The sequence below is a fragment of the Sander vitreus genome, unplaced genomic scaffold (assembly GCF_031162955.1).
Source record: "Sander vitreus isolate 19-12246 unplaced genomic scaffold, sanVit1 ctg323_1, whole genome shotgun sequence".
NCBI lineage: Eukaryota > Metazoa > Chordata > Actinopteri > Perciformes > Percidae > Sander > Sander vitreus.
Window position 1 is genome coordinate 2,973 of NW_027595470.1, and position 22,804 is coordinate 25,776.

At 44.6% G+C, this 22,804-nt stretch overlaps 1 pseudogene; it reads left to right on the forward strand.

Annotated features, from left to right (window-relative positions):
* The first annotated feature begins 433 nt into the window (after positions 1-433).
* On the forward strand, positions 434-3,056 carry LOC144513715 (uncharacterized; annotated as a pseudogene).
* The last annotated feature ends 19,748 nt before the right edge of the window (positions 3,057-22,804 follow it).

The following is a 22,804-nucleotide window of genomic DNA, read 5'->3' on the forward strand; positions in this document are numbered from 1 at the left end:
ACCCGAAATTCAGATCTGTGAGCCAAGTCCAGTTGTTTCAGGACAGTCTGGCTCCACGACACATGGGTGGATCTATATTTGATGCAGGTTAGAGTCTCTGTCACCATATTGTAGATCCTGTCCACATCCAGGACCTGTCGTGCCCTCTTGTGCAGCCCGCCTCCTGTGAGCTGATGCTGTCCACAGACAGGGTTGGGACAGACCACCTTCACTTTCCACAACTTGTAGGGCATCCAGACAAGAAGTGGATGCGCAAAAAAGCGGTCGGGAGCAGGAGCCTGGTGGTAGAGAGGGCTTGGTTGTGGGGGAAAGAACCAGAGCTTCAGGTGGTCTTGAAGCTGCAGTTTTCCCTTGGGCCCCACCTTCATTACTGTCTTTAAAATCCATTTGTGGTCTTCAGGGGGCAAGCCCTCTGACCACAAACGCGGCAGCGATGTTACAGCTTCAGGTGTCTCTGTCCTGGAGTCAGCAGTCTTTGCAATAACAAAACAGTACACAAACATACTTAACACTAGTAAAATACTATGCTGATGCTCTACAAAGTATTAAATATAATATTAGATTACTTACTGACATAGTGGCACACACTGCTACTGGACTGAGGACAGGTGCTGAAGCTGGAACTGTCTGAGACTCTGGAGCCTGATGAAACATGGCAAAGAATATACTCACTTTTGTTGAAATTGTAGTGCCTGAACACATAAAACCTTTCAGACCTGACAACGCCACCTCCTATTGAGGGTCAGGAGGAACCCTTTGTACCCTTACTTATGTCAAATAGTGTGTCGTGTGACCAACACTAGTTCTCCCCTAACAGGAACAATTAACAGGAGGCAAATATTGTACAAAAATACGTTTGGTTTTATTACAAAAAGTTTAAAAGAATCCCAATTAAAATAGCAAGGACAGATTAATAAAATAATAAATTAGATGGCAGATACATGTGGTCTTACTCTCCTCAAAGTAGGAAGGTCGGGTCAGCACGCGCACACCACTCCGGGAGACGACTGTGGGAGACAGAAAGAGGAGACAGAAGGCCCAGCACCGACAAGGACATGCACTACACACTTATTTCTACACAATTCACTACAAAATATCATGCAAGTCACTACAAAATATCATGCAAGTCACTACAAAATATATAGTGTCGAGGCTACATACACACCGCAACAGAGTGTCACCCAGTGCAGTCTCACCACGAGGAGGCAGTGTGTCGACACGGACCCAGCCTTGTGCAGGATCAAGCTGTGAATATACACAAATCGAGGAGAGAAACCTATGTCAAAACTTCCATCATAAATATATCTACAGACCACTTGTAAATTAAATCACAAAAAAATTTATCAACCAAGGCAAATCACCAAAAGAAACAAAATGGTAAAATAACCGTAGAAAACAGTGACTGCCCTCCTTTATGTTATTTGCATCGAACCACTGGCACAGATCTTGAGAATGGACAAACAAATCAATGGGGTAGGAGTGCCAGGGAGCGGGGGACTTGCGACAAAGTGCATTTTATATATGGACGATATTAACATTTTATGCACTGACCTTTTATCTGTCAACAGGACTCTAGACTTGACCGACTGGTTTGGGCGGGCCTCTGGGTCAAAACTAAATAGAAGCAAGACCCTAGCCCATTTTTATGGACCGTGGACAGCTACTGAGATGACAGGACTCCCCCTGACTGTGACCCAGACCGACCAAAAAATACTTGGGGTCAAATTTGATAGGGAGGGGGGAGGGAAAACAAATTGGCCAGACATGGTAGGGAAAGTTAGGCAGAGACTAGGGTACTGGAGACTTAGAGGACTGACACTAGAAGGAAAGGTTTTAATCATCAAGGCAGTGATTTTACCTTTGCTTTTACTCATCAGCTCTGTTTTTATCCCACCCAGAAAAGTGATTTTAGACCTGGAACGAGCCATCTTTTATTTCCTGTGGGGGTCCAAGTGGGAACGAGTGCAGAGAAGCGTGATGAAGAAGCCAAAGGAGAAAGTAGGGAAAGGAGTGCCGGACCTGTTATTGTTTTTAGGGAGCAGATTTACAGCTATACACATAACAGCAGCCACGGCCCCATCCAGAAATGCTAAGACAGCAGCTATGGCACGGTTCTGGATGGGGTCATATCTCAGAAGACTGAAGATTTTACCCTCTGATCTTAAAGTACCTGTGTCTTTTATCCTGCCGCCAACCTATGCTTTTATCCAGACCTTTTTAAAACGTTTTCAGAGCAAGAAGATGTGTATGTTTTAACAAATCATCGCTCTCTCATTTCAGTTGTGCAGGAGCGGGAACCAGTGAGTCCAGTGCGTGGGCTGGCATTTGGAGAGCCCTCAACTGTTTGGCACAACACGAACCATTCGGCTCTCCCAAACAGACTCCGGGACCTGTCATGGATGGTGGCTCATGAGATCCTCCCCGGTCAGGTCCGTCATGCACTCCCGGGGCATGTCAGCGCACTCAACCTGCCCCCCGACCAGGTTGTGGCGAGCCTGAGTCGGTGAGGCATTTGCTCTGGGAGTGCAGCGCTGCCGTAGACCAGTGGGCAATGGCCGGCTCCTTGCAATTCCCGTACTTACCAGCAAGGGAGGTCCTCACAGCACAGCTAGTGCTGTATGGGATCAGCCCAAAGAAACAGATGCCAGCATGTGACTTTGCAAATCAGTGGCTCACCCTGGCCGCCATCAAAGATGCCATTTGGACCTCCAGAAACTTGCTGGTAAGAAAGCACATGCAGATCCCCCCCGCAGTTGTGATCAGGATGGCTGCAGCAGCGGCCCAAATGGCCCGAGCTGCAAGCGGCAGGCCAAGGACACAGCTGCAAAGAAGAATCGCCTCTGTGCCCATTCGGATGAAGGAGCCAGAGCCACACAGGAAAAGGTCAAAGCAGCAGCGACCTGACTCTCCGGGTGAGGCAGGTGGGAAGGAGCAACAAGGGGAGGGTCTCCTCTAAGCACCGTAACAGGATCCCGAGAGACCCAAACGGTATTAGTATAGCCCTGTTAGGGACTCGCTGCGCTCCTGCACAACTGATATTTGAAGAGAGCATTTAAACCAATGCCCTCTCTCTTAACACTTTTAATATGGACACTAAACACACTCTGACATGCACAAGATGACAACTTTTTATGTTTACCTGAAACTTAAGAAAATAACTCTTACCTGTATTACGTCGGAAAACAATTGCTTTTACTGTACTACACCTGTTTTAAATATAGTTTTACAGAGTAACTTATTTATTTATCGCGTTGTATCTTAAATGGTAACTGAAATTTTGTGAATTGTGTGAAGACCTTTATGAAATGTGTCTTGAAGTTGTGTCAATAATAATTAATAAAATCCTCTATCAGGGGACAACATATTAAATGGATTTTTAGCAATGGGAGTTGTAAAAGGGGCTTGCCCCATTGGATGGGTCCATGTAGGTTGTATGGGACCCATGCAATATTCTTCACAGGTAAAATGAATGATTATTTCTGTTGAATTTTGGGTGTTTTATTCAGTTTCATATAATTTGAAAGAATCGGTTTAAATGGTTTTAGAACTAACTAACTGACTAAACTTTGACATAAACCAGGCTGTGACTATTAACTATTAGTCAAAATAATTCATAATTTTAGCTTTTTTCTAACTCAAAAATTAGGTAAAATGTCATATACATTAGGTTTAATGACCACAATTTCTTTTTTAAAAGCGTTAAAAAAAAGTGACAAAAGCATAAAAAAAGGGACAAAAACATCAGAAAAAGCCCCCCACAAAAGTTCATTTTAAAATGTTGACCCAGAAGGACAAGTTCATGGACAAGAGGAAGACAACATAAGGGTTAAGACTGAGGAATTAAATAAGATTAAACAGTGTGTGGCTACCATCAAAAGTAGGCTATTAAGACATTCCTATTTAGGTACAAAGGTCTCAAATCTCCCCACAGTTAAGGGTGTAATAACTGAGGTTGGAGTCATCCAACACATCAGCATAGTGGCCAAAAACTATCGCAGTAGGTCATTTTTCAGACTTAGCAACTTCGGTGGGAGGGTTTTGCTTCCCAGTCCGAGCATGGCTGACTGAATGAATCTCAGGGTATTTTACATGCATTTGGGACAATCGAGATGCAAAGTGTATGTGATGCCAAACAGCAGGCAAACAGCCAGGGGCAAGTCTAGAATATCACAATACTTCCCTCAAGGATAATTGCATGGGACCTGGGCTGGAATTGCAACGAGCTTGGACCCGGGAAATGATGTTCGCCGTCAATCTCCCCAAGAACAGTGAGCACACCAACAGTCACTGATGCTATGGCCCCATCTGTCACAGTGTCCTGTGAAGACATATGCAAAATAAAGTTGTTAGCAAGTCTTTGGATTTGTTACCCCACATTTAAGTTCAGGTGACTGAATTAACTTAAAACAGTAAAGGGTGACCAAAAATAATCATGTGTTGCTACTAATGTACCATAGCTGTGACCACAAAATGTGTCCACCTTTCCCTTCACACACTGCACGGTTTTTGTGCCAAAAGTAGGGAAACAGTCCAAGGACAGCACTGAAACACTACCATGCTTCACTGTAGGCAGGGTGTACTTTTCAGCACATACTCCTTACAGACACTGTTGATCCATGAGTCAAAACAGAGCAGGATTAAAAAAACAAAGCCATGTACATGAGTCCGAGAACTTAAAGAAAAACTGAAGTCATTTTCAGCCAATAGCCCTGTTGATCGAGGTCACTGAGTGCTGTCAGATGCAAAAAGAACAATTTTGGATTTTGAATTTGGAAATTTGGTACAGACCAAATAGCGGACTGGCAGCTAGAGCCAACCTATAAGGGCAAGTTAACGTAGGTTAGGTTAGCTTTAGCTGGCAGCTTCTCATTCACTCAATGTTGCACCAAATTTGATCATTTTTTTTACCCACTGCTGTCACCTTGCACAACAGGGCTCTGGGTTGAAAATGGCTGGAGTTGTGTGTCTCTCTGTGTTCTGTGTCTCTATGTGTGTCTCTCTGTGTTCTGTGTCTGTGTGTCTCTGTGTGTGTTCTGTGTCTGTGTGTCTCTCTCTGTGTTCTGTGTCTCTATGTGTGTCTCTCTCTGTGTCTCTGTGTGTGTCTCTCTCTGTGTTCTGTGTCTGTCTCTCTGTGTTCTGTGTCTCTATGTGTGTCTCTCTCTGTGTTCTGTGTCTGTGTGTCTCTGTGTGTGTCTCTCTCTGTGTTCTGTGTCTGTCTCTCTGTGTTCTGTGTCTCTGTGTGTCTCTCTGTGTTCTGTGTCTCTGTCTGTCTCTCTCTGTGTTCTGTGTGTCTCTGTGTGTCTGTGTTTGTGTGTCTCTGTCTGTCTCTCTCTCTGTGTTCTGTGTCTCTATGTGTGTCTCTCTCTGTGTTCTGTGTCTGTGTGTCTCTGTGTGTCTCTCTCTGTGTTCTGTGTCTCTATGTGTGTCTCTCTCTGTGTTCTGTGTGTCTCTGTGTGTGTGTCTCTCTCTGTGTTCTGTGTCTGTCTCTCTGTGTTCTGTGTCTCTATGTGTGTCTCTCTCTGTGTTCTGTGTCTGTGTGTCTCTGTGTGTGTCTCTCTCTGTGTTCTGTGTTCTGTGTCTCTGTGTGTCTCTCTGTGTTCTGTGTCTCTGTCTGTCTCTCTCTGTGTTCTGTGTGTCTCTGTGTGTCTGTTTGTGTGTCTCTGTCTGTCTCTCTGTGTTCGTGTCTCTATGTGTGTCTCTCTCTGTGTTCTGTGTCTCTGTGTGTCTCTGTGTCTCTCTCTGTGTTCTGTGTCTCTATGTGTGTCTCTCTCTGTGTTCTGTGTCTGTGTGTCTCTGTGTGTCTCTGTGTGTCTCTCTCTGTGTTCTGTGTCTCTATGTGTGTCTCTCTCTGTGTCTCTGTGTGTGTCTGTCTCTCTCTGTGTTCTGTGTCTGTCTCTCTGTGTTCTGTGTCTCTTGTGTCTCTCTGTGTTCTGTGTCTGTGTGTCTCTCTGTGTCTGTGTGTGTGTGTCTGTGTGTGTGTGTCGTCTCTCTGTGTTCTGTGTCTCTATGTGTGTCTCTCTGTGTGTGTGTGTCTGTGTGCTGTGTGTGTCTGTCTCTGTGTTCTGTGTCTCTATGTGTGTCTCTCTGTGTTCTGTGTGTGTGTCTCTGTGTGTGTCTCTGTGTCTGTGTGTGTCTCTGTGTTCTGTGTCTCTGTGTGTCTCTCTGTGTTCTGTGTCTCTGTCTGTCTCTCTCTGTGTTCTGTGTCTCTGTGTGTCTGTGTTTGTGTGTCTCTGTCTGTCTCTCTCTGTGTTCTGTGTCTCTATGTGTGCTCTCTCTGTGTTCTGTGTCTGTGTCTCTGTGTGTCTCTCTCTGTGTTCTGTGTCTCTATGTGTCTCTCTCTGTGTTCTGTGTGTCTCTGTGTGTGTCTCTCTCTGTGTTCTGTGTCTGTCTCTCTGTGTTCTGTGTCTCTATGTGTGTCTCTCTCTGTGTTCTGTGTCTGTGTGTCTCTGTGTGTGCTCTCTCTGTGTCTCTGTGTTCTGTGTCTCTGTGTGTCTCTCTGTGTTCTGTGTCTCTGTCTGTCTCTGTCTGTGTTCTGTGTCTCTGTGTGTCTGTGTTTGTGTGTCTCTGTCTGTCTCTCTCTGTGTTCTGTGTCTCTATGTGTGTCTCTCTCTGTGTTCTGTGTCTCATGTGTCTCTGTGTGTCTCTCTCTGTGTTCTGTGTCTCTATGTGTGTCTCTCTCTGTGTTCTGTGTCTGTGTCTCTGTGTGTGTCTCTCTGTGTTCTGTGTCTGTCTCTCTGTGTTCTGTGTCTCTATGTGTGTCTCTCTCTGTCTGTTCTGTGCTCTGTGTGTCTCTCTCTGTGTGTCTCTGTCTGTGTCTCTGTGTTCTGTGTCTCTGTGTGTCTCTCTGTGTTCTGTGTCTCTGTCTGTCTCTCTCTGTGTTCTGTGTGTCTCTGTGTGTCTGTGTTTGTGTGTCTCTGTCTGTCTCTCTCTCTGTCTCTCTGTCTCTCTATGTGCTGTCTCTCTCTGTGTCTCTGTGTCTGTGTGTCTCTGTGTCTCTCTCTCTGTGTCTCTGTGTCTCTCTGTGTGTCTCTCTCTGTGTCTCTGTGTCTCTGTCTGTGTCTCTCTCTGTGTCTCTCTGTCTCTCTGTGTCTCTCTCTGTCTCTGTCTCTGTGTCTCTCTGTGTCTCTCTCTGTGTCTCTGTGTCTCTCTGTGTGTCTCTCTCTGTGTCTCTGTGTCTCTGTCTGTCTCTCTGTCTCTGTGTCTCTGTGTGTCTCTCTCTCTCTCTGAGTCTGAGCTGAGTGTGTGTGTGTGAGTGAGCTGCAGCGTTTTGTAGTTTTTCTTACTTTTCTTTTTCTTTTTGTTGATAATTTCATTTAGTTTAGTTTAGTTTAATGGTATAGGTCACTTTATCTTTAATTGGTAGTACTTTTTGGTGGTTAGTTTGGTTATTTGGGTGGTTTTGTCTCCTGCCGGCGTCTCGCCGGTCGGCGTGTGCAGCCGCCATGGTGAATGAAGAGGGGTTCTCCACGCTCACTAGAAAGCATGGAGTAAAGATCTGTCCTAGTTTTCCGTGTAGCGTGGAGGACATTGGGTTAGCTGTGGGGGGAAAAGGTCGGACACGGTAGTATTAAGTCGGCCGCTCGGATGAACGGCGCCGTGGTCATCTTCCTGGATCGGGAGGACAAGGTGAACCAAGTCATCGAGGCGGGTATCACCGTGAATGAAATGTTTGTACAGGTGCTACCGCTCACACAACCAGCTACAAAGGTAGTCCTGTCTAACATCCCACCTTTCATCTCTGATGGCTTTCTCAGCAGAGAGTTGTCCAGACACGTTAAAAAGATCCTGTCTGGATGTAAATCTCCATTGTTGAAACACTTGGTGTCTCACCGCAGACAGCTGTATATGATACTGAACCATCGGAATGAGGAGCTAAACCTCTGCTTCCATGTCAAGGTAGATGATTATGAATACGTGATTTTTGCAACTTCATCAGGGATGAAATGTTTTGGTTGTGAAGAGGTGGGACACACGGTGAGGGCCTGCACGAGACGAGGTTTTAGCTGGCAGCTTCTCATTCACTCAATGTTGCACCAAATTTGATCATTTTTTTACCCACTGCTGTCACCTGTGCAACAGGGCTCTGGGTTGAAATGGCTGGAGTTGTGTGTCTCTCTGTGTTCTGTGTCTCTATGTGTGTCTCTCTCTGTGTTCTGTGTCTGTGTGTCTCTGTGTGTGTTCTGTGTCTGTGTGTCTCTCTGTGTTCTGTGTCTCTATGTGTGTCTCTCTCTGTGTCTCTGTGTGTCTCTCTGTGTTCTGTGTCTGTCTCTGTGTTCTGTGTCTCATGTGTGTCTCTCTGTGTTCTGTGTCTGTGTGTCTCTGTGTGTTTCTCTCTGTGTTCTGTGTCTGTCTCTCTGTGTTCTGTGTCTCTGTGTGTCTCTCTGTGTTCTGTGTCTCTGTCTGTCTCTCTCTGTGTTCTGTGTGTCTCTGTGTGTCTGTGTTTGTGTGTCTCTGTCTGTCTCTCTCTCTGTGTTCTGTGTCTCTATGTGTGTCTCTCTGTGTTCTGTGTCTGTGTGTCTCTGTGTGTCTCTCTCTGTGTTCTGTGTCTCTATGTGTGTCTCTCTCTGTGTTCTGTGTGTCTCTGTGTGTGTCTCTCTCTGTGTTCTGTGTCTGTCTCTCTGTGTTCTGTGTCTCTATGTGTGTCTCTCTCTGTGTTCTGTGTCTGTGTGTCTCTGTGTGTGTCTCTCTCTGTGTTCTGTGTTCTGTGTCTCTGTGTGTCTCTCTGTGTTCTGTGTCTCTGTCTGTCTCTCTCTGTGTTATGTGTGTCTCTGTGTGTCTGTGTTTGTGTGTCTCTGTCTGTCTCTCTCTCTGTGTTCTGTGTCTCTATGTGTGTCTCTCTCTGTGTTCTGTGTCTGTGTGTCTCTGTGTGTCTCTCTCTGTGTTCTGTGTCTCTATGTGTGTCTCTCTCTGTGTTCTGTGTCTGTGTGTCTCTGTGTGTGTTCTGTGTCTGTGTGTCTCTCTCTGTGTTCTGTGTCTCTATGTGTGTCTCTCTCTGTGTTCTGTGTCTGTGTGTCTCTGTGTGTGTCTCTCGTGTGTTCTGTGTCTGTCTCTCTGTGTTCTGTGTCTCTGTGTGTCTCTGTGTTCTGTGTCTCTGTCTGTCTCTCTGTGTGTCTGTGTGTCTCTGTGTGTCTGTGTGTGTGTGTCTCTGTGTGTCTCTCTGTGTGTCTCTGTGTCTCTATGTGTGTCTCTCTCTGTGTTCTGTGTCTGTGTGTCTCTGTGTGTCTGTCTCTGTGTGTCTGTGTCTCTATGTGTGTCTCTCTGTGTTCTGTGTCTGTGTGTCTCTGTGTGTGTCTGTGTCTGTGTGTCTCTCTGTGTGTCTGTGTCTCTATGTGTGTCTCTCTCGTGTCTCTGTGTGTGTCTCTCTGTGTGTCTGTGTGTGTCTCTCTGTGTTCTGTGTCTCTATGTGTGTCTCTCTGTGTTCTGTGTCTGTGTGTCTCTGTGTCTCTGTGTGTGTTCTGTGTCTGTGTGTCTCTCTCTGTGTTCTGTGTCTCTATGTGTGTCTCTCTCTGTGTCTCTGTGTGTGTCTCTCTGTGTTCTGTGTCTGTCTCTGTGTGTGTCTGTGTCTCTATGTGTGTCTCTCTGTGTTCTGTGTCTGTGTGTCTCTGTGTGTGTCTCTCTGTGTTCTGTGTCTGTCTCTCTGTGTTCTGTGTCTCTGTGTGTCTCTCTGTGTTCTGTGTCTCTGTCTGTGTCTCTCTGTGTTCTGTGTGTCTCTGTGTGTCTGTGTTTGTGTGTCTCTGTCTGTCTCTCTGTCTGTGTGTCTGTGTCTCTATGTGTGTCTCTCTCTGTGTTCTGTGTCTGTGTGTCTCTGTGTGTCTCTCTCTGTGTTCTGTGTCTCTATGTGTGTCTCTCTCTGTGTTCTGTGTGTCTCTGTGTGTGTCTCTCTCTGTGTTCTGTGTCTGTCTCTCTGTGTTCTGTGTCTCTATGTGTGTCTCTCTCTGTGTTCTGTGTCTGTGTGTCTCTGTGTGTGTCTCTCTCTGTGTTCTGTGTTCTGTGTCTCTGTGTGTCTCTCTGTGTTCTGTGTCTCTGTCTGTCTCTCTCTGTGTTCTGTGTGTCTCTGTGTGTCTGTTTGTGTGTCTCTGTCTGTCTCTCTCTCTGTGTTCTGTGTCTCTATGTGTGTCTCTCTCTGTGTTCTGTGTCTCTATGTGTGTCTCTGTGTGTCTCTCTCTGTGTTCTGTGTCTCTATGTGTGTCTCTCTCTGTGTTCTGTGTCTGTCTCTCTGTGTTCTGTGTCTCTGTGTGTCTCTCTCTGTGTTCTGTGTCTCTATGTGTGTCTCTCTCTGTGTTCTGTGTCTGTCTCTCTGTGTTCTGTGTCTCTGTGTGTCTCTCTGTGTTCTGTGTCTCTGTCTGTCTCTCTCTGTGTTCTGTGTGTCTCTGTGTGTCTGTGTTTGTGTGTCTCTGTCTGTCTCTCTCTCTGTGTTCTGTGTCTCTATGTGTGTCTCTCTCTGTGTTCTGTGTCTGTGTGTCTCTGTGTGTCTCTCTCTGTGTTCTGTGTCTCTATGTGTGTCTCTCTCTGTGTTCTGTGTCTCTGTGTGTGTCTCTCTCTGTGTTCTGTGTCTCTATGTGTGTCTCTCTCTGTGTTCTGTGTCTGTGTGTCTCTGTGTGTCTCTCTCTGTGTTCTGTGTCTCTATGTGTGTCTCTCTCTGTGTTCTGTGTCTCTGTGTGTGTCTCTGTGTTCTGTGTCTCTGTGTGTGTCTCTCTCTCTCTGAGTCTGAGCTGAGTGTGTGTGTGAGTGAGTTGCAGCGTTTTGTAGTTTTTCTTACTTTTCTTTTTCTTTTTTTGATAATTTCATTTAGTTTTGGTTAGTTTAATGGTATAGGTCACTTTATCTTTAATTGGTAGTACTTTTTGGTGGTTAGTTTGGGTTATTTGGGTGGTTTTGTCTCCTGCCGGCGTCTCGCCGGTCGGTGTGTGCAGCCGCTATGGTGAATGGAGAGGGGTTCTCCATGCTCACTAGAAAGCATGGAGTAAAGATCTGTCCTAGTTTTCCGTGTAGCGTGGAGGACATTGGGTTAGCTGTGGGGGAAAAGGTCGGACACGGTAGTATTAAGTCGGCCGCTCGGATGAACGGCGCCGTGGTCATCTTCCTGGACCGGGAGGACAAGGTGAACCAAGTCATCGAGGCGGGCGTCACCGTGAATTAAATGTTTGTACAGGTGCTACCACTCACACAACCAGCTACAAAGGTAGTCCTGTCTAACGTCCCACCTTTCATCTCTGATGGCTTTCTCAGCAGAGAGTTGTCCAGACACGTTAAAAAGATCCTGTCTGGATGTAAATCTCCATTGTTGAAACACTTGGTGTCTCACCGCAGACAGCTGTATATGATACTGAACCATCAGAATGAGGAGCTAAACCTCCGCTTCCACGTCAAGGTAGATGATTATGAATACATGATTTTTGCGACTTCATCGGGGATGAAATGTTTTGGTTGTGGAGAGGTGGGACACACGGTGAGGGCCTGCCCGAGACGAGGTGATCCGACTCCTCAACAGGTGTTCTTGCAGCTTTTCATACAGCACAGTCTCATCTTCCAACAACCCAAAATCTCCGTACACTGGCTTTCCAATATGTACTTTAGAGCTCCTGCCAAACACATTGTGCTGTTCAATCAACTTACACATCTCCTTCCGTTTACCACCTTCCTGGCTTGCCTTAGCTACATAAGTGTTCAACTTCATCCCTTCTGCACGTATGTCAACATCTGACTTTTGCCATGTAAAAAACAGGAGTTGTTTGATCACAGCCGCAACACGACATGCCATCAATGCATTCCCATCTGAAGGAAATGATGCAGAACAGAGTTCATTCCCAGCAACAATTGAGGATTACAACTTTTCTGAACACATGCAAGCAGTAGGATCAGCATCGCTCTTACCTTCGACGGATTTTTGAGCATATTCCTTACCTTTCTTGGACCCAGTGCCCTGTGTAGGGAAACCCTACAATAAGGAAAAACACATGCAGCAACCAACTTCCATCATCATAGAAGGTCTTTATTATATTCATCAGTCAATCCGTATGTGGGTCACCTACTGAGTCCGGCGCAGCCACTTCTGCAGCCCTGGCAGTTGAAGCCCTTGATGACATCACAACCATTGGTGTTGCCTGTATAAAAAAATTAATTCAAAATATGTAACAAAATCATGTATATTTCATTGTTTCACAAGTATTTTCTAAAATAAAAACATGCAAAATACATAAGCAGTCTTGACTGTTGCTTATTTAGAGGACAGCTACAATAAAAAGGGGAAAAACATAATCTAACATACTGTATACTATTCTACAACTTCCATCAGCATATATGGACCAACATGAACACAGTCAAATTATTATTATATTATTATTATATTATATTTGTGTTCTAATTTTACATACAAACATACGGAGCCCCAGACATGACATGTGGGGAAAATAAATAAATTGTGGCCACAATATAGGTATAATGTGTGCACAAAATACTAATTTGTGGCCATGGAATACTAATTTGTTTATTTTAATATCATGCCCATGAATTACCTGGATACCGGTAGAAGCAGGAAGATTTACATGTGCTTAAGGTGAGTGTCTTTTTCTTATTCTGTCATCAATATGTTGTTGCACAGCATTTAATCATGTGGTTATTTATAGTTTATATTTTGTTTCAATGGGCAGCCTTAATGCCTGCTGACGTCTCGCTGTAACATTTTGTTAGTATGGGGCTGTAAAGCCATGCTTGTTTGTGTCTAGGAGCTGTGTGAATTGTGTAAATAATAAACTTTGTTTGATTTGTTAAATGTGTCCCATTACTGTAGCAGGAATAATGTTAATGAAGCCTGGCAGGGCAAACCTATGGAGCGGGAGAACCAAATCTCCCAAAAAGAATAAATAAAAAGACTAAAAAAAGATAGGCTATGGAGTAATATTGAGTGGTTTCTGTTATACCTCGTTTATAAGTTTGCGTTATGCTTCTTCTCAAAGATTGACCAACATATTAGCCTTTATGGACCAGATAGGAAGTGTTGACCACTGGTGTTTTTTATTTCCACAAAGCAAGTCCTTTTCTTTTTTTCCTCTGTACATCACTCGTATAGCAGGATAGATAATTTTTTTTATCGACCATACTCTTCTTCCCTTTGTCACAAACACTGAATACTCAACTATAGCTGAATCAGATCACGCCCCTGTAATTTTAGACTTTGCATTTCCTTCTTACAAATTCGAACGCCCCTCTTGGAAATTAGACAGAAATCTTTTGGCTGATGAGACTTTTTGTGAAATGATATCCCAAAAAATAGATGACTTTATAGATTCCAACAAAAAAGATGACCCTCTATTTTGTGGGAAACACTAAAAGCAGTACTTAGGGGTGAGATTATATCGTATTCTGCTAAAACAAATAAGATGAAAAGATTAAAACAAGAGGAGCTCATCAAAGCAATAGCTATGGTGGATTCTCAGTACTCCATCTCTCCCTCCCTCCTCTGAAAAGATGGAGCGTCTCCTATTAAAATCAAGGGGGTATGTCTATGAGCATGGCTGTTAGCACACCAACTTAAGTGCCGCGTTGTGTCTCAACAGATTCCACAAATTCGTAAAGATGATGGTGAACTAACTATTGACCCAGAGGAAATTAACGAAACATTCACCTCATTTTACTCAACTCTGTATACGTCAGAGATAACAAATGACAGCTCTGACATGGAACACTTTTTCAATAATCTCCAAGCTCCTTCTATAAAAGCAAGACATAGGGCTGAGACTGAGCTCACACTAAAAAGTATAGAAATCATTAATGCCATTAAGGCAATGCAGATCTGGGTCTTGTGTACTGATGAACAGAGAACTTTGAGATATATTGTTAAGTTTGATAGAGATCTTATCATACCTGTAGTTGTTTTAACATTTTCATTAACAATGACCATGAAATAGCTGTGCATTTTCTATTTAAAAAAACATTTGTGAAATTTGTGGGACTTAATACAAATCACCAAACTCCTACCTCCTCCTCCTCCTCCTCCTCCTCTTGCACTGCCACGTCAACAGCACTGGTAGGTGAGGGGATGGAAGACCCCTCCACAACAGTGGCCCCAACCTAGAAAAAGAACAATTGAATGAACTACATAAACAAAATACAAACAAAAACTAAAATGTTGTTGCTGTCTGTCAATGCTATCAAAAACATTTGTACACAGTAACTAATTCATCATATAAAAATGTGCAAGGAAGACAAGAAAACCTTATAAAGTGTCTCCCTGCTGCTTGGCCCGGGTTGTCTTGGAGGCAGCAGCCCTCTGAGGATGTTCCACATTTTGTTTCTAATGTAAGAAAAACAAAACACACTTTTGTAACCACATGTGGGGTGTAGCTCCTTTAGAACAATATAAGCAGTCTGGACTATTATAATTTATAGGGTATCAGGAGGAAAGACAGTTTATAATAAGGCCTCAACCAACAGATAGCATGGAAATGACCTTTGAGCTTTGTGGAACTGTGCTCTCCACAGGGCTGGAATGTGATGGAACAACTTCATCCATGGCATCCAACATCGCAATGCTAACCGTGACTGGTGTTAGTGGGATGGAACACTCCTTCAACATAACCTGTAAAAGAAAAATGTCTTGTATAAAACTATATAAATAATCAATAAACATATGCCAATTGTTTAAATTAAAGCATAGGTAGGTTGAAAATGCTACATGTTTAGTTTTTCAAGTTTACATTCCTGGTCATTTACGTCATCCACATTGTAAGCGCTAGTTTTCACTGCACGTTCATGAGACAGTATAACGTCATCACAGTTTTCTGTTATATACTTGGCTACGCAGTGCTTCCTAGCCTGTGTAACCATTGCTGCCCGGTCAAGATTACCCTACGTGTGGTGCCGGTAACATCAACACAAATATAAAATAAAATAACAAACCTGCTGCGGAACCATCCTTTTTTTAGGTGCACCAAAGGACTGCTTAAGTTCCTCAGATTGGTGCCTCTGTAATGACAAATAACTTAGTTTGTATTAAAAGGATATTTCCATTGGAAAGATTAATATATCTTTAAATTGGGTCACTTATGTAGTAGAAATGTGAATTTTATTTAGAAATTGGTGGCTTCTAGGCTGAGAAAAGCCAGAAAATGTGTTTTTGGCTCATGTGGATCAAAGACACCAAATCCCAGAATGCACTTGCTTCGCTGCTTTAGAGTCCAGTCCCACGCCACGCCCACCGTTTACAGACAGACGGACAGTGAGACAGTCAACTCAACTCAATGTGCTTTATTGTCATTTCAACCATATACACGAAACGTTTCACCGTGGTGACTAGTGGTTACACAATTAACATATATAAAAACGACATTATATAAAAACGACATACGAAACAGGCTACATTTAGTGCACACACATATGCTCCGTAAAGATCAGCTAACACATACTAGCATTAGCACTTGGTGGGCTGAGAGTATAAACACAGCTGTAAATTTGCAATTTGTAAATCTGAACTCACGTTGGGAGTTTGGTTGAAGTTGGATGTAGTCCAGTTTGTTGTCGAATGAGCGGACACTAGCAAGCAGGATGGATTGAACAGGTGGCCGGCTAGCGTTAGCTTTCCACCAGCACTCGTTCCGCGTTCCCCGTTGATGATGTCCCTTTACTGGTGTTAGAATATATTTGTGAGAGTAAAGCAATAGGTTTTTAGAGTTCATGGTGCTGACCTCATTGCCTCTGTTTCCCTGGGTTATGAGAGGCCATCTAGGTTTACAGTAATTAGACATTGTAAAAGGAGTGTGAGAAAGATCTTCTCTGATCGGGGGAGGGAGCGAGGCAACAATGGTCAATGTTTTGCAAGCGCGGGATTTGTGACATAAAGTATGGAAATGACCTGGCTCTCATGAAAACTCCTTAAAGTTTGCAGGAGATTAAAACACACAGGTTCAAATCCAACAATAGTGACTTGTCTCTTTTGAGCTGAGAATGGGAGAAGTCAAGGTCATGTTTCATACAGTGTGTTACAGAATCTTAGGAGCCGGCTGGAGCCAGAAGATCTGGACTGGATCCAACTGATGACAGCACCACCAGAGGATGAGATGGAAGTGGATAAATAAGAGAGCATTTTAAGTTAGGGCATCAGATACTGGGGGAATCTTTGACTGACCAATAGGTGAAAGGTAGACCTGTATAGTATTTAATCCGTGTACACGTAATTATAGATTGCAATATCATTCTTCACTAAAAGCTTGTTATTACCTTTAACTGGACGAATCCTGAGTCTTCCCAGCTGGCATTGTAACGTTGGATAACCATTGAATTTTGTTTAGATTTTGCAAATCTAATCAACGTTGAAATAGCAACATCATTCCAACGTCACGATTCTCAACATAGGTGAATTCGCCAACATTGAATCAATATTGATTTTAGTTTAGATTTTGCAAATACAATCAATGTTGAAATTTCAACATCACTATAAAGTCCTGCTTTTCAACATAGTTTATTGTGTTAAACTGTAAACACTAAAGTATTGATGTGTTCAACAGTAGCTTGAAATGGATACATAAACACTAAGTTTGCAGACACGCACAGTCAGCTAGGAAGAAGCCAACTGGTCAAAGCAAGACCAGGAAGAAGATTAATAAAGACATTTCACTGACGTAAGAAACATGCTTTATTACATGGCTGCAAGTGTGCCAACATTTCACACAACATAAACACGTGTCAAACTTTAACCTTTAGAGAAACGGCCCAAACATTGGGCAACATTGAACACGGCTGGTTAAATCTTTCCTTCTTATTACTTCTTTCTGCCACCGCCACCCATCCTCTCTGGTGCATATTTCAAGTATTTGGCCATGTATTCGTGTACTTTTGTCGTAGTTTTATCAAATGAGCTCAAGACAGCGCCTGATGAGGGAGATAAGTATTAGCAAACACTAACCTGCTAACCAACCTAATCTGGTGGTTAGCAAACACTAACCACCAGATGGTGATCGGTTGACAACCACTAACTACCAACTTTTGTGGCACTGCCAATGTTTCAAGTATATAAATTAGTATTTATCAATGTGCAAGGTCATTGATAATCATGTGCTTGGGCGAGCAACAAAAGGCAGTTGGTAGTAACCAGTGCTGCCGGTAGAGAAGTTAGTCTAGAGCCCAGAATGAAGTATTATATATAATATGAGAGCATGCTCTGTAGAGTCCTCCAACTAAAATTATTTTTCTTATGAATTATTATTGTGCTTACTATTGTCAATTATTTAAAACATTGTTACAAAACTACTATGTTAAAGCAAACTCACCACAGATTATCTTGTAGAGACAGGTCTTCATGAAGGCAACCTTCCCACTTCTTCCTCTGAGGCTCATTATGGCCATCATTTTATTTGTCATAGTTCTGCCATGGTAAAACAGATTTATATTAGAATATTATATTGCAATCAAGTTCATTATAAAAATGTAGCAGAGAGCGAGTAAGTGGGTGTGTGGGGGGAGTGCATGACAGTATATGACAGGGAACATAATCACTATAAATTAATGCAAAAAAGGAACATAAAGTTCCTTACGCAGCCATTGACTTCTTCACATGTTCTGCAGCATCAACGCCTCCCAACCTCTGAATTTCTTCAGATGTTTAGTCTGAAGAAATTAAAAATATAACCAGAAAAAGTGGTCAGTAGAGTCCAGACCTCCACAAAGTAGGCACATGATGAGGACAAGGAGTTTGTAGTGGTCACCAAGGTGAACAAGCCAATTGTCATAATGAAACATTTCCAGCACTTTACAAGATTAATTATTTTACCCTTTAGTTGTCTTCGTTTTTTTTTTATAGCACTTGTTGTCCTCCGGGGTACATTAGCTACTACTAGCATAACACACACACCTCAAAAGTGCATGAAGCCGGAAAAGGCACTTCCTGCTGTAAAGACATTACCCGGATGAAAACATACTGTGCACGCTCTATAGGCCCCATGTGCCTATAAAATGTGCACACCTCTTCTCTGTCTCTGCTGTTGTCTCTGATCAAAATGTGAAATGCCCCATGAAGCTGTACTTATTAGATCAGTTTGAGTGTTTTTGTCTTGTACCCAATCAGGGAGAGGCATAAGAAAATCTCTACAAATCTTTAGCACTGAAATTCAGGGTTTAAAGCAAGAAAAGATTTGAGGCCTGAAAGTTGGAAATCTGCACAATGTATTGAATTCATTTAAAAGTGCTCTTTGCCTGAAATCAGGAACTTTAAGCCCTGTACATTAGCCCCATGTACATTAGAGTGACTACGAGATACTCAGAGACCCCAGTACCACCTGAGGGTTAAAACTGACCAGTTCTGCTCCCTCATTCTGGTCCTCCAGGCGATTCTCTAAAGCTTCGAGCTCTTCTTCAGTGTTTGCTGGCTTCACTTCATAACTTGTTCCAGCAGATGAGGTGGCAATGTGAATTGTATCCTTGATTTCGACAAGGAGCTGAAGAACTCTTCTAGAATTCTAGCCAAAAAAGAAGCGACTGATTATTATTTTTATAATGTACGCTCTACACCACAAAATCATAGTTTTTTCATTTGCCCAATAAAAATGCACTGCAAAAATTAATCTAATTTCTATTCAAAATAAATCTCATACACTTAAAATAAGACACCTAAAAAGTAACTTGTATTTAGACAATTTTCACTTGTTTCACGCAAATTTTCACTTCTGAAAAATCTGACAGTGGAGCATTTCTTTTTTTTTTTGCTTGTAATAATAATAATAATAATAATAATAATAATAATAATAAACCCTTACATGTGTTACCATGTGCTCATGTGACAAATCAGGTTAGTTTGAAGAATCAGCAAAGTGTCATATTGAACTGCTGAGTCAGATTCAACTGAAACTTGGGACAGCTAGGGACACTGGAAGACTCCTAATTATTCGTCAGAAACAAAATAAGAGAATAACATTACTTTTTTCAGACATTGGGAAGTCTTCCTTCCTCAGTTTGTTTGAGTGTGCATGCGTCGACATTGCCTTGGCTGCATTTGGGGGATCCCTTTCAGCTCTCATAGACTTCTCAGGAGGCTGCCTAAGGCTTTGGTCGATGTTGATGTTGTTTTTGGGGTGTCACTGATGGAGATGCATGGTATGCAACCCATAATGGTCATGTACAAGCACACCCAAGACAGATACAAGTATCTTAAAGAGCTCCAGTATTTTTTTCCCATATGCCAGAATATGTTCCTAACAACACCCTCACCTCTTACTGCTCCTTGTGGGTTCAGAAGCATTCTGACGCCGTGAGAAGGACTCTGAGGAACTCCGCCTCCGTTTCTGCAAAAGTGACTTCAACAGACTCCTTCGGCTACGGCTAAATTATAACGTTAAAAAAAATACATAAATTAAAAAAGGACATTGCTATGACCGTTATTGCAAATGAAGTCTAATTAGTGGGAATGATCATTTTGCATTGAAGTTTTTATCTAAAAAAATATGTATATCTATATATAAATATATTTCATGTGACATTTGTTGAGGTCTGTGCCAAACATTTTCTTACATCTGGAAGATGTGTAGTTCAGACTCTGCAGCTTTACAGTGCTTCATTTATACTGACAATATTGTACTTTTGATCATATTTAAATACGTTAAATACCTCCGTCCATGAGTGGAAGACCCTGAGGAACCCTCACGCTGTCTCTGAGAAAGGGATCTGGACAGACTCTCTGGCCAGGGCTGAATGATCTGGTTTAAAAAAAATAAAAAATAAAAATAAAGAATATTCTACAGCAGGTATATAATAATCCATCCATCCATCCATCCATCTTCGTCCGCTTATCCGGGGTCGGGTCGCGGGGGTAGCAGCTCCAGCAGGGGACCCCAAACTTCCCTTTCCCGAGCCACATTAACCAGCTCCGACTGGGGGATCCCGAGGCGTTCCCAGGCCAGGTTGGAGATATAATCCCTCCACCTAGTCCTGGGTCTTCCCCGGGGCCTCCTCCCAGCTGGACGTGCCTGGAACACCTCCCTAGGGAGGCGCCCAGGGGGCATCCTTACCAGATGCCCGAACCACCTCAACTGGCTCCTTTCGACGCAAAGGAGCAGCGGCTCTACTCCGAGCTCCTCACGGATAACTGAGCTTCTCACCCTATCTCTAAGGGAGACGCCAGCTACCCTCCTGAGGAAACCCATTTCGGCCACTTTTACCCTCGATCTTGTTCTTTCGGTCATGACCCAGCCTTCATGACCATAGGTGAGGGTAGGAACAAAAACTGACCGGTAGATTGAGAGCTTTGCCTTCTGGCTCAGCTCTCTTTTCGTCACAACGGTGCGGTAAATTGAATGTAATACCGCACCCGCTGTGCTGATTCTCCGACCAATCTCCTGCTCCATTGTCCCCTCACTCGCGAACAAGACCCCAAGGTACTTGAACTCCTTCACTTGGGGTAAGGACTCATTCCCTACCTGGAGAAGGCACTCCATCGGTTTCCTGCTGAGAACCATGGCCTCCGATTTAGAGGTGCTGATCCTCATCCCAGCCGCTTCACACTCGGCTGCGAACCGATCCAGTGAGTGCTGAAGGTCACAGGCCGATGATGCCATCAGGACCACATCATCTGCAAAAAGCAGCGATGAGATCCCCAGCCCACCGAACTGCAACCCCTCTCCACCCCGACTACGCCTCGATATCCTGTCCATAAATACTACAAACAGGATTGGTGACAAAGTGCAGCCCTGGCGGAGGCCAACTCTCACCTGAAACGAGTCTGACTTACTGCCGAGAACCCGGACACAGCTCTGGCTTTGGTCGTACAGAGATTGGATGGCCCTGACAATGGACCCCCTCACCACGTACTCCCGCAGCACCTCCCACAGTATCTCCCGGAGCACCCGGTCATATGCCTTCTCCAGATCCACAAAACACATGTAGACCAGTTGGGCATACTCCCAGGCTCCCTCCAGGATCCTTGCGAGAGTAAAGATCTGGTCCGTTGTTCCACGACCAGGACGGAATCCGCATTGTTCCTCTTCAACCTGAGGTTTGACTAGCGACCGAACCCTCCTTTCCAGCACCTTGGAGTAGACTTTACCGGGGAGGCTGAGAAGTGTGATACCCCTGTAATTGGCACACACCCTCTGGTCCCCCTTTTTAAAAAGGGGAACCACCACCCCGGTCTGCCACTCCTTAGGCACCGTCCCAGACTTCCACGCAATGTTGAAGAGGCGTGTCAACCAAGACAACCCCTCCACACCCAGAGCCTTAAGCATTTCTGGACGGATCTCATCAATTCCTGGGGCTTTACCACTGTGGAGTTGTTTAACTACCTCAGCAACCTCCACCAGGGAAATTGACGACAATCCCCCATCATCCTCCAGCTCTGCCTCTACCATAGAGGGCGTATTAGTCGGATTTAGGAGTTCCTCAAAGTGCTCCTTCCACCGCCCTATTACCTTCTCAGTTGAGGTCAACAGCGTCCCATCCTTACTGTACACAGCTTGGATGGTTCCCCGCTTCCCCCTCCTGAGGTGGCGAACGGTTTTCCAGAAGCACCTTGGTGCCGACCGAAAGTCCTTCTCCATGTCTTCTCCGAACTTCTCCCACACCCGCTGCTTTGCCTCTTTCACGGTAGAGGCTGCAGCCCTTCGGGCCCTTCGGTACATTGCAACTGCCTCCGGAGTCCTCTGGGATAACATATCCCGGAAAGACTCCTTCTTCAGTCGGACGGCTTCCCTGACCACCGGTGTCCACCACGGTGTTCATGGGTTACCACCCCTTGAGGCACCTAAGACTCTAAGACCACAGCTCCCCACCGCAGCTTCAGCAATGGAAACTTTGAACATTGTCCACTCGGGTTCAATGCCCCCAGCCTCCACAGGGATGCACGAAAAGCTCTGCCAGAGGTGTGAGTTGAAAGTCTGTCGGACAGGGGTCTCCTCCAGACATTCCCAATTTACCCGCACTACCCGTTTGGGCACCCCCTGACCCAACTCACCACCAGATGGTGATCGGTTGACAGCTCCGCCCCTCTCTTCACCCAAGTGTCCAAAACATACGGCCTCAGATCAGATGAAACGATTATAAAATCGATCATTGACCTTTGGCCTAGGGTGCTCTGGTACCAAGTACACTTATGAGCATCCCTATGTTCGAACATGGTGTTCGTTATAGACAATCCATGACTAGCACAGAAGTCCAACAACAAACAACCACTCTGGTTTAGATCAGGGAGGCCGTTCCTCCCAGGCCGAATACTCCGAACTCTTGTTTGGTGCATATGCACAAACAACAGTCAGAGTTTTCCTCCCCACAACCCACAGGCGTAGGGAGGCGACCTTCTCGTCCACCGGGTTAAACTCCAACGTAGGGCTTGTGAGTATCCCCACACCCACCCGGCGCCTCACACCCTGTGCAACTCCGGAGAAGAAAAGAGTCCAACCCCTATCCAGGAGTATGGTTCCAGAACCGAGACTGTGCATAGAGGTAAGCCCCACCAGATCTAACCGGTAGCGCTCCACCTCCTGCACAAGTTTCGGCTCCTTCCCCCACAGAGAGGTGACATTCCACGTCCCCAGAGCCAGCGTCTGCTGCCCAGGTCTGGTCCGTCGAGGCCCCTGACCTTCACCCCATGGGATGGAGAGATAGGTGCCACGTAGCTTTTTCGGGCTGTGCCCGACCGGGCTCCATGGCAAACCCGGCCACCAGACGCTCGCTGACGAGCCCTCCATCTGGGCCTGGCTCCAGACGGGGGCCTCGGGCTTCCTCCTGGCAGGGTCATTCCATCTCTACCTCGGTCACTCATAGGGTTTTTGAACCATTCTTTGTCTGGCCCCTCACCTTAGACCACTTTGGCTTGGGAGACCCTACC